Source organism: Gambusia affinis, linkage group LG15, assembly GCF_019740435.1.
Source record: "Gambusia affinis linkage group LG15, SWU_Gaff_1.0, whole genome shotgun sequence".
Lineage (NCBI taxonomy): Eukaryota > Metazoa > Chordata > Actinopteri > Cyprinodontiformes > Poeciliidae > Gambusia > Gambusia affinis.
Genome location: NC_057882.1, coordinates 4231376 through 4241529, shown reverse-complemented (window position 1 = coordinate 4241529; position 10154 = coordinate 4231376). Strand labels below are relative to the sequence as shown.

At 35.6% G+C, this 10154-nt stretch overlaps 1 protein-coding gene across 2 annotated transcripts in view; it reads left to right on the top strand.

Annotated features, from left to right (window-relative positions):
* Positions 1-457: 457 nt before the first annotated feature.
* Positions 458-10154, top strand: part of arhgef12b (Rho guanine nucleotide exchange factor (GEF) 12b) — a 39616-nt gene continuing 29919 nt past the window's right edge. For both annotated transcript variants that reach the window (XR_006372964.1, XM_044141002.1), the window contains exon 1: positions 458-1114. The gene's annotated coding sequence lies outside the window, so the exon portion shown is untranslated. The remainder of the gene's footprint in view (positions 1115-10154) is intronic.

Genomic DNA, 10154 nt, shown 5'->3' with positions numbered 1-10154 from the left:
GTTTAGAAAATATTTAGAAAAATGTATGGAAAATATATCAACTAAACTCAATAAAGTTAACATTAAATACATTTTATGTTACTGTGTTTAAATGTTAATAATTTTATATTAATGTTTATTTATTGTATATCATTTATAACAATATATAATAATTTTAAAAAATCAACATATTTACTCTAAAAATTATTTCAAGATGAAATATCTGCTTATTATTATTATTATTATTATTATTATTATTATTATTATTATTATTATTATTATTATTATTATTATTATTATTATTACATAATCATTAGTTCTACTTCTATCTTTCATTTTTTTATGCTTAAAGACAATGAGTTTAATCACCAGTAATCGAAAGTAAGTTAAACAGAGAAGGTTAATTATGAGTTTAGAAAAATACGAGCAGTCCATGAATGCGTCGGGAGGAAGGTGGGTTTCTTCACTCTTCAGTGTTTTGGGGAGGGGGCACAAAGCGTTTCCTTTTTCCATTTGCATCATGCTTTATCGGAGCAACAACCAGAGCAGCTTGAACATAACATTAAAGTGACCATCCATCTGCTGAAGGAGCCGTCCGGAAACCAGACGCCTGCAGACCAGCGGAAATAAAAGCAGAAAGTTCATTTGGGCTTTTAGAAGCCAAAGTTTGACGTAATTTTCTCCGGGACACCAGGAAAAGACAGGAGGGTCAACATGGAAGTATTTCCTGCGGAAAAATGAAGGATTTTCTCCTTTACAACTCGAAGGTTCTCTGAGGACGGGAAAATAATATAGTATCATCGGAGCTCTTAAAGTTTTCCAGATGTCTTTTCTGATGCAAGCAGCGGCAGCTTTCTGAAACACCCCCAGAGATCCCTGCGGTTCTTCTGGATCTTCAGCAGCAGCATCACCGCTACTTTCACTTCCATGGATTTTAGAGGAAAAAACAACCTTCCTGGCTGAAAGGAGCCGGATTGTTCAGACCTTCATGGTGAAGCCGCCTGCTGACTGAGACGTGCTCGGAGCAGATGGAGACAAAATAAAGCGGCTGTTATGAAAATGTTATTTGGGTGAAGTTTGCGAAAGCTGACAAGGGAAGCCCAATGAGTGGCACACAGCCAGTACTCACTGACAGGTAGGATAAAATGTTTCCATCTACAGTTAACATACAAAACGTCATATTTTTAAAAAAGTTTTTACTTGTTTTTAAACACACTAAAACTCTTTGATCCATTCGACGAAGAAAAAAGTTACTTTTGTGGCATTTCTTGTAATTATACACAGACCCGACCTAAGGTATAAGCAAATTGAGCTACTCGCTAAAATCAGACCCTCCAGTTTTACGTGGAATTTCATGCAAAATCAAGAGATCTGTGCACTTTTTTTTTGTTTTTGTTTGTTTTTTTTTGCGCTTATGCATAGTTTAATTTATTGAAAATTTTCAGCAAAAATAGTTGAAACCATTTTGTTTTAAAGCTGCAATACATAACTCATAAATGTATAAATATTTTTACATATTTGTTGAAACTGTCACTATGCAGTGACAGTATGGTATGACTCAGACAATTTGAAAAAGTGAAGTTCCTTTGCCTTTTCACTGTGCTAACTAGAACCAACCAATCAGAGCCAGGAGGAGGGTCTTAGCGCTGTCAATCATCCTCTGTGTGGTGTTGCTCATCCCTCTTCACCTCTCTCTCTGCTGTGCTGTAACTAACAAAGCATGTTGTGAATTCTAGGGTTGATTTTTCTAACTTCTTTTATTTACACCATAATTACATACTTTTTGACTTTTGAAAAAAATTCTAAATTGTTTAACATTTAAATCTGAGGTTTTTAAGAAACTGGTAAGTTTACTGTGGAAAAGTACACATAAAAATCTTCATTGTGTAATTGTTGTCTTGCCAGAGTTACAATTTGCAATATTGTCTTTAAGTTTGAGCTTTGTTCTCAAATACATCTCAACTCGTAGTAACCCTGATTGGTTTTAATCACAACCAGTTAAACTCTACAAACCTCTCCCAGATTCACCAAATCTGGGTTGAAACTAAATATTCAGGTACAATCTTGGGCCACCCCTGGTATTACTTCCTAAATAAATTCATGATAGATTCTCAAAGTATTAAATCTTTAAATTAAAAGTGTCAGAATCTGTAAAAATCTACAATAGAACAGATTCTCCTATTATATTTAGGAAACATTTGTTTGCCATAATAAAGCTGCATGTGTCAAAGTTTGCTTTTTTATTGCTCAGAAAGTTCTCAGTACTTAACATCTCCCTGCCATAATAAAACACATTCAGTACGGAACTCCTAAAGTGCCAATTATGTTGCTCATATATCTGGTTCAGATACATGAGCACCATCAGATTCAAGATGACTCAACTTGCCCCTCAAATGCATGTCAGTGCATTTTAGTAAATTAACCGGTATTTATTCTAACTGCTAAGAATGCAGAACATTCCTCAAAGATTGTTTGTTAAACATTTTATGGCAATTTTGAGATTAAGCAGAGCAGTGTGTGAGCACGGCAGCCCATAAACCCAACACAGTTATCCCAGTTAAGTCAGGAGGAATGGGCCAGAATTCCAGCAACACTAAACATTTGATCCGAGTCATTCAGTTTAAAACACAATTCTATCAAATATTTAGGAAATTTATTTCGCAAATTTAAAAAGAAGTAAGTACAAATCTCTAAAAAATATTCTCCTCCATTATTCTGGATAGAAATAATTTTGGTAATCTTAACTGACCCAGAACTGGAAGATTATTGTCGGATTTAGTGAAACATTGAATAAAATAATTACAAAATAGTAATTATAAAATATGCTAATATTTGATTTTAAATGTATATTAATATGTTTAATGACCAGAAGAACCCCGTCGGAATGGGCAGTGCTTTGGGTTTTATGTCAGTGCACAAATTAAAATGCTCTAAGTTTAGCAATTTAGCAAGTTGAACATACAGATATTCACTTGTGTACAAATATTTACATGAATTCAACCTTTGTCTCCTGAGAGCAAAAAGAAACTCCTTGTATGTGCACAAAGATGATTCAAATGACTAACTTCAGAACTTTGCAAAGCTAACTTACTAACAGAAACAGGTGTTTGTTTTTCCACATTTCTAAATTATTATTTTTTTTTTCATATTAGTCCAAAATGAATTTTCAAAGTTTGTACTTAGGTTTTACATAATATGAAAAATTAGAGCCCAGTTGGCTGTGGATTTCAGTCGAATGTTTCCTAACAGAAGCAGCATGACTCACAGACAGAGCTGGACACTTCTAAATTAAATGAATAAAGTGGATCATCTGCCATCAAACTTTAATGTTGTCTGCTGGAAAGTTAAAAAGTTACCATAGCAACACTGACTTATGAACCTGCGAGTCAGATTCTGTCCTAGAGGAGTCCTCAAAAATTGGAGTCTCAGCTTTTATTGTGATGGCTCTAGAAAGTCAAAGAAAGTCACTTGATTCCTTATATCCACCCGGGAGGAAGTTCACTCGGCCGTCGTCCACTCAGCTGCTCTTCACAACAATGGGTCTCTTCTGATTTTCATCGCAAATTTCCACATAAATATTGCGGATGGTTTGGACCCGATCTGACTCTGGAGCAGAACCGGTGCAGAATTGTTCTCTTCCTGGGCTTAGCTGGGAAGATTTATTTGGTTTGGCACCAGAGCCTTTGTTAATCCAAGGAACATCCAACAAACTTTTATTAAAGATTAAAAAAAAATAATATCTGCTTTACAAGTTAGTTTATTTTATTATGTTTGTGCATTTCTATATGTCTAAGAAATGGCATGATTCATTCATAAATTACCTCTATTAGAATATGGCAAATGTGTCCCTTCTAATATAGAGTTAAATTATTGCTTTTTAAAAGCCAGAGGAACGTTTAAGAAAAACAGTTAGAAGTTTCATTTTCAGCTTCTCCACCCTCTTTTATTATATTTCTGCCTGGTAAACATTATGTACTCCTAAAAAAAGAGTGAAAATGTGCTCAAGACACATTTATTCCACATGGTGGAAGAATGAAATCGCTATTTAACTTTAATTTCTAACTGTGGGTGTGCAAACAATACTGATCCAGACCATTTTAAGAGGAGTTGAAGCAGGAAGGTGAGGCTGATTGTCGTGGTCTCTTCGTTCTTTCCAGGTTGTTGGCCTTAAACTGAACGGAGAAAACAATCCAACATAGCAAAAATGATTAGGCACCCAGTAATAAACTGATTTTCCCTGGCAGGTATGTGCTGCTCATAAAAGTATTCATGTTTTTACGCTTGGTCTTATTACAAATCAGTGATTCTTGAGAAGTCGGACAAAATGGGTTTCAATTCCCCCCCAAAATTGTAATTATTCATCAAGCTCATGTATTCAAATATGACAAATAATGTTTTGGAAATGTAAAGATGCTAAGGTGGAGGCTCCCAGTTGCAACGTTTTTCTTTTTGAAAATTACATTTTTAATGGACCTGACCCAGAACGTTGTCATCACCATCTGACAAAAATAAATATAAAATTATTTTTTAATGACCCTATTAGTGATATTTTTACTCAGTTTTACAGACAAATGCTTCTCAAGAAACAAAATAAGTATTTGAAACAAAAAATAACATAAAGTTCATCTGATGGAGTTGACGCAGAACTGAAGGTGGTGACAAACTAGTGAGTAAAAAGAAATACTTGATGCACGTGAAGTAAAGCCAATTATGTAAAATACATTAAAATGAATTAACTGCACACTTAAGTGAGATTTGTCAACACAATCACTGAAAGAGTCAGACTGTCAGTGACAAACTCTGAGGGAAGTGATGAAATGCCAAACTACTTCAATTTATATGATGGTATTATGAAGGATATTGTAGCTCATCAGGTCCATGAAATCTTTATATTACAATAAAATTAAGGATTTATTTTACAAGATTTCATCAAAGTTTTGTAAATTGTCAGTGGTTGTGGTTGTGACGAGCAACTTAGGAATAAAACAGAAGAAAAAGCTAAAGAATAACAAGCTAACTAGCTGCTTAGGCCTCTTGGCAAAGGAAGAGAAAGGAAGAGGTCCTGGGGTCCTCAGAAGTTCTGATGCCCCCCAATAATGCCTGATATTTTTTTACATTCTCTTTATGTCTGTTGACAAAAACTTGGGACAAATTTCAATGGAGTTGGAAAATATATAAAAATGATTTTTAATTCAATTTATTGGTACTTTTATAATTATTTATTTGAATACTTATACTTAATTGTCATAATATTTTATCTTAGTATTCCTTTAATTGTTTTAAACTATTATAATGTCTTGAGTTTTGCTCCAGGACAAGGGATTGTAAAGACACCATCCACCTACTACAATGTTGAAGATAAAAAAATATTCAGCAAACACCAGGAAAACATACATTGTTGTGCTCACATGGTCCAGGTTAGTTTAGACAGATATATGAAAAAATTATATATTATGTATATTTTATTCAAATTTTATGCTTTATCCATAGGACCTGTTTTGTTCCTCTTCTCAAGAATCTCTGAAATCCAAACTCTCACTTATCTTATTGAGATTTTATGTTATACATGTACAGCTAACAAACAAATTATGTTGTGAAAATATTCAATATTTTGTTACACATTTCTGAATGTGAAACTTGTTTATTACACAAGTTCTTTACACATAAAGTGAAATATGTCAAGCCTTTACTTTATGTAATATTAATCACCATGGCTTACAAATAATGAAAATCCTCAGACAGCTCAAATATCGTGAAAAAGTTGGAGCATTTTCATAGAAAGTTGAGTGGAAGGACAAATTATGTTAGAATTGTCAAGCAAAGTCCATTCAAAAATTTTTTGAGAAGTTTCACAAGGAGTGGAGACTACTGCAATGAGCCGACCATCAGCTCCTAATGTGTCTGTTTCTGGCTTTGATAAATTTGGCAGTTTTGGTGTGTGACTGGATTGGAACATCCAGTTTAAAAACTGAAGTACGTGTAGTGAAGAAATTTGGTTCCTTAAAGTACAATTTAATTAAAGCCTGTATTCTATTTGAGAAAATACAAAAGTGAGAATGTTGACCAGTTTTCTGGCATTACAAACAATTTAGAATTTGACAAGCATCAGAACATAAATATGTGGACTAATCAAAACAGGACTGATTGCTTAGTCAGTGCTGGTTTACTACTGCACAGTCTACTACATAGTTTGTGGTCTGTATAAGTTTTATTCTTTTTATGCAAACAATAACAAACCCAAAAACAAAAAATATATATAATTCTTAGTTTTGAAAAAAACTTTAAATTCTCATTTTTGTGAACTCAGTGGTGTGTCTCATACCTCAACTTAAAACATCTGAATCAGGTTAGGAGTGTAACTTTTCGAATGGTTCATTGTTTTTCTTTCACAAGGAAAAAATGCCATGCCGACCAGAACCTGTCACAACGAACCACTTGAGAAGCTTCGGTCTATTTACTGGTCAGATGTGTCCGTGTCTGGAGAACAAAATGTAAACTCAGGAAGCAGATGCTGTGTTCTGACCAAGCTTTGTTTTTTATTTCTTGTTTATCAGCAAAGTAAACCGAATGACTTTGAGAAGACGTCTTGAAAGCTGCACAGGCTTTACTCTTTAAGAAAAAGATGCAGTACTTCGTTTACTCTACTGCATCTGACAATCAAATAGTTATCTGGACATCAGAAGGCATCTTGTAGCAAATACCTGGTAGCTGTTTTAGATTAAGGTCATATGATGTTCACACCATAAACAAACTGCTCTAGAGTTCATTAGGAACCATACAAAGGTTCTTTTGGACTGGACCTTACTGTGGTAGCTGTGATCCCACACCAAGTGGAGAAATGTACCGAAGCTCAATATTAAACAGACTAAATGCCTCAGGTGTGAAAACGCCCTGAGGTGCATTCACACCGGTCCCGTTTGGTCAACTTTAATTGAACTTTAGTTCATTTACCTAGAAAGTCCAGTTCGTTGTGTGAATGCATAATCGAATCAAAAAAGCAAATTTGGGCCTGCCTACAAACCTGGGTCTCAGTTTGGTTGACGTGAACTGTGGTGCAATTTGAATGCACATGTGGACGCCAAGCGAACCAGAGACCGCTCCAAAAGCAGGAATCAAAGTAGTGCACTGGGTATTATGGGTAAATACAACTAAAACAAACAAGACAAAAGAGAAATCCTACAACTAATCAAATTTGACACCACTTCATTTTTGTTTATATTTTGGGAGGAAGGAAGATTCTTTCAGTGTCTTCTTCAGAGGCTTTTGTGTGGTTCTCTTTAGTGCTTCTTGTTGCATGATTGCCACCTGTGGTGGCATTTAAATGCATTTAGAAAGTCATTTTTGTGTCTCTGAATCTATAAAAATACCTGCATGAATTTTTCATTTGTTTAAAGTATTGCACAAGCTTGTGTTGCAGAGATTTGCTGCTGTTACTTAGTTATAGTTACAGCTGAACTCCAGCAGTGATTAGGTCACAGTTTGGAACTTGTTCAAGAGCCTCTACATGAGGAGAATTGAGTTTTAGTTGGCCTTTTGAGATATTTGTTGCACCACTCGTACACATAGTATTTGGAAGAATTGTGAATTTTTATGTACTGTATTTTCAGGGAAACTCAACAACATGGGTTGATTATTTTCACATGAAACAAGCTGACGTGTCTCTGCATGTCTTTTGTTTTTCTGTAAAATGACGTTCTATCTTCTGCATTTTTCTTTCCATATGCTTCAGATAGTCAAGGAAGTTTTGACCTGACTTGCTCTCTAGACATTTTTCACTCTTAAAATGCTCTTCCAGAATTTCTTTCTTTCTCAGTGTTGGATTTTTAAATTCTAATGCATCTCTGGCTGCATGTTTAGCATGATTTTCCTGATGAATTGTGAACTTTCACCTCTGTCAGGCTTTCACATTTTGCTCGTTTCAGTATTTCTATGTAGGTCGCACTGCTTCTAAAAACAGCTCAAAAACTTAAAAAAAAAAAAACACCCAGTTGGGTTCTGGCTATAAGTTAATGTTTGAAATTCAAAAACCTCTGGAATGCAACATCACAAATCAGCAGCTGCCTAGGAACCCCAGTGAAGCTCAGCCCGTTACCTAGCAACCCAAGCAGCCCTCCACTGTGTTTACCTCTGTATGTTCTATACAATGACTGCCTGAAAAGACAAGTGTTTAGTTGTTGACTTACCGTTTATAAACCACTTGCTGCATTCCTGTTGGATGTGTAGGAGGCTCCACATCTGCTTTTCAAAGCAGAAGTGGAGCACGCAAACAGATAACTGCCCATTTGTTTATATGCAAGTGTAAATGCCGAGTTGGGGGGCGTGGCCAGCAGCAGCTTATTTGGATTTAAAGTGGCAGAGGCCCTAAAATGGCTCATTCTGAAAAGGAGCTCAAAACAGGCAGAACTAAAATGTCTTTATCTAAGAATGATTTTGTTAAAAAAATTAAATGAGCATGTTTTTATTGCCCATAGAGCTATCCTAACTTGTTCAAGGAAGCATAATAGGTCACCTTTAATCATATTTTCCCAATTGAGTTAGCTGGACTTTTTATGGTGTGTTTATAGAGTGATTGCAGTGGTTTTTGTGTTGTAACATTAACTTGAAATCAAATGGGTAAACAGCAAATGATATGGGACAAAATCCTAGTATTCATCAGGGGCGCCATATGGGCGGGGAAAATTAGGACAATTCCAAGGGCCCCTGACCGACAGGGGGCCCTCCCACAAAATGTAGGTTTTTTAGGGCCCTGTTATTTGAAGTTAATTTTTTAAGTTAATTTTTTGTTATGGGGCCCAAGATTTCTGGCGGCGCCCCTGGTATATCATACATTTTTGATGCCTGATGATGAGTGTGTCTGAAGTTACTGAGGTTACACTTAATCTGATTACAGATGGTTTCTATGTGTGATTTAAATGACAAATCTGAAGCAATTACCAAATATAAATTGCCTTACTTGTTCACTACACAAATGTGACATTTATGGAAAAGTGGCAGAAGAAAATCCGTTGTTTAAAGAAGTCTTGTTTTTAGTTTGACTCATTCAGTGTAGAAAATCCAGGAGACAAGTGAAAGAAGGCATTCTGGTCAAATGTAAATTTATTGTTGTTTTCTTTGGTCTGCCTCTGGGAGTGGAGGCCACCTTTTGGATGCTGAGTGCTTCATTGTAACATCATTGTAGCATCTTCGCAATTCCAGATTACAAGGTAGCATGCACACATTCAAATAGTCACACAAATAGTCTAAAATTTGAGAAACATGCATTATTAATGTAATTACTTTGATGCCTCATGCAAACCTGATTTATCAAAGTCAATCAAGCAATTAGGATATCGTTTCCAGATATCCTTTAGGTAAAGCAGTCAGGGAACATGTAGACTTCACATTCTTTATATGTTATGTCAATCAGAGCCAAGTGAAAAGAATGACTCTCCTGGATTGGCTGCTTTGTAAACGTCAGCCAATATTGCGCTTAAGTATTACAGCTTACAAAGTTGGATTTTCTTTCAGATATTTAAGATTTGCTGTTCAAAAAAGGTGAATTTTCTGTAAATTGAAAGGGGGTCCATCGTTCTTCTTTAGTCAGTGAAGGTTTGAGTGCTTTAATGTCTGCATCAACACCTTGTCTCTCTGAGCTGAACCTGCTGGGACACCACTGCTCTTCCTGGGTTACATTGGGAAGCTATAAGGAAATTACTGCATGAAGTGAAATAAATAAGACGCATTAATCCTCCCTGCTGTGTTCCTGCAGCAAGACGTCAGGGAGGAGGGAGAGGGATGGAGTCAGATTGAATCTATAATCCTATTTTTCATTCAAAGGCAGCCAGACAAGCTCAGAGGATCTTTGTTTTTTAAAGCACTCCCCTCCTCATGACAGGAAGTGGTGACATCGCAGCTGAAAAATGTCCATAAAGGTCATCAGATCTGCTCCCTTCCTGAATAACTCAGAGTGAACACAGAGCAACTTCTGTTTTCTTTTTGTTTTTACCTTTGAAATGATCAAACACCAGTTCTGCATGCATTCAGCATAATTGTCTAAGATTTTCAGCTTCTCTATGAGGTTATAGCTGAATTTACAAGCATATAAAGAATTTAGATGCTCGTAGCGGTAGCCGCGTCATGTCAGTGAACATGTCAACATTCATTTTGGGAAGCTCTAATAATAGATCTCATTGTTA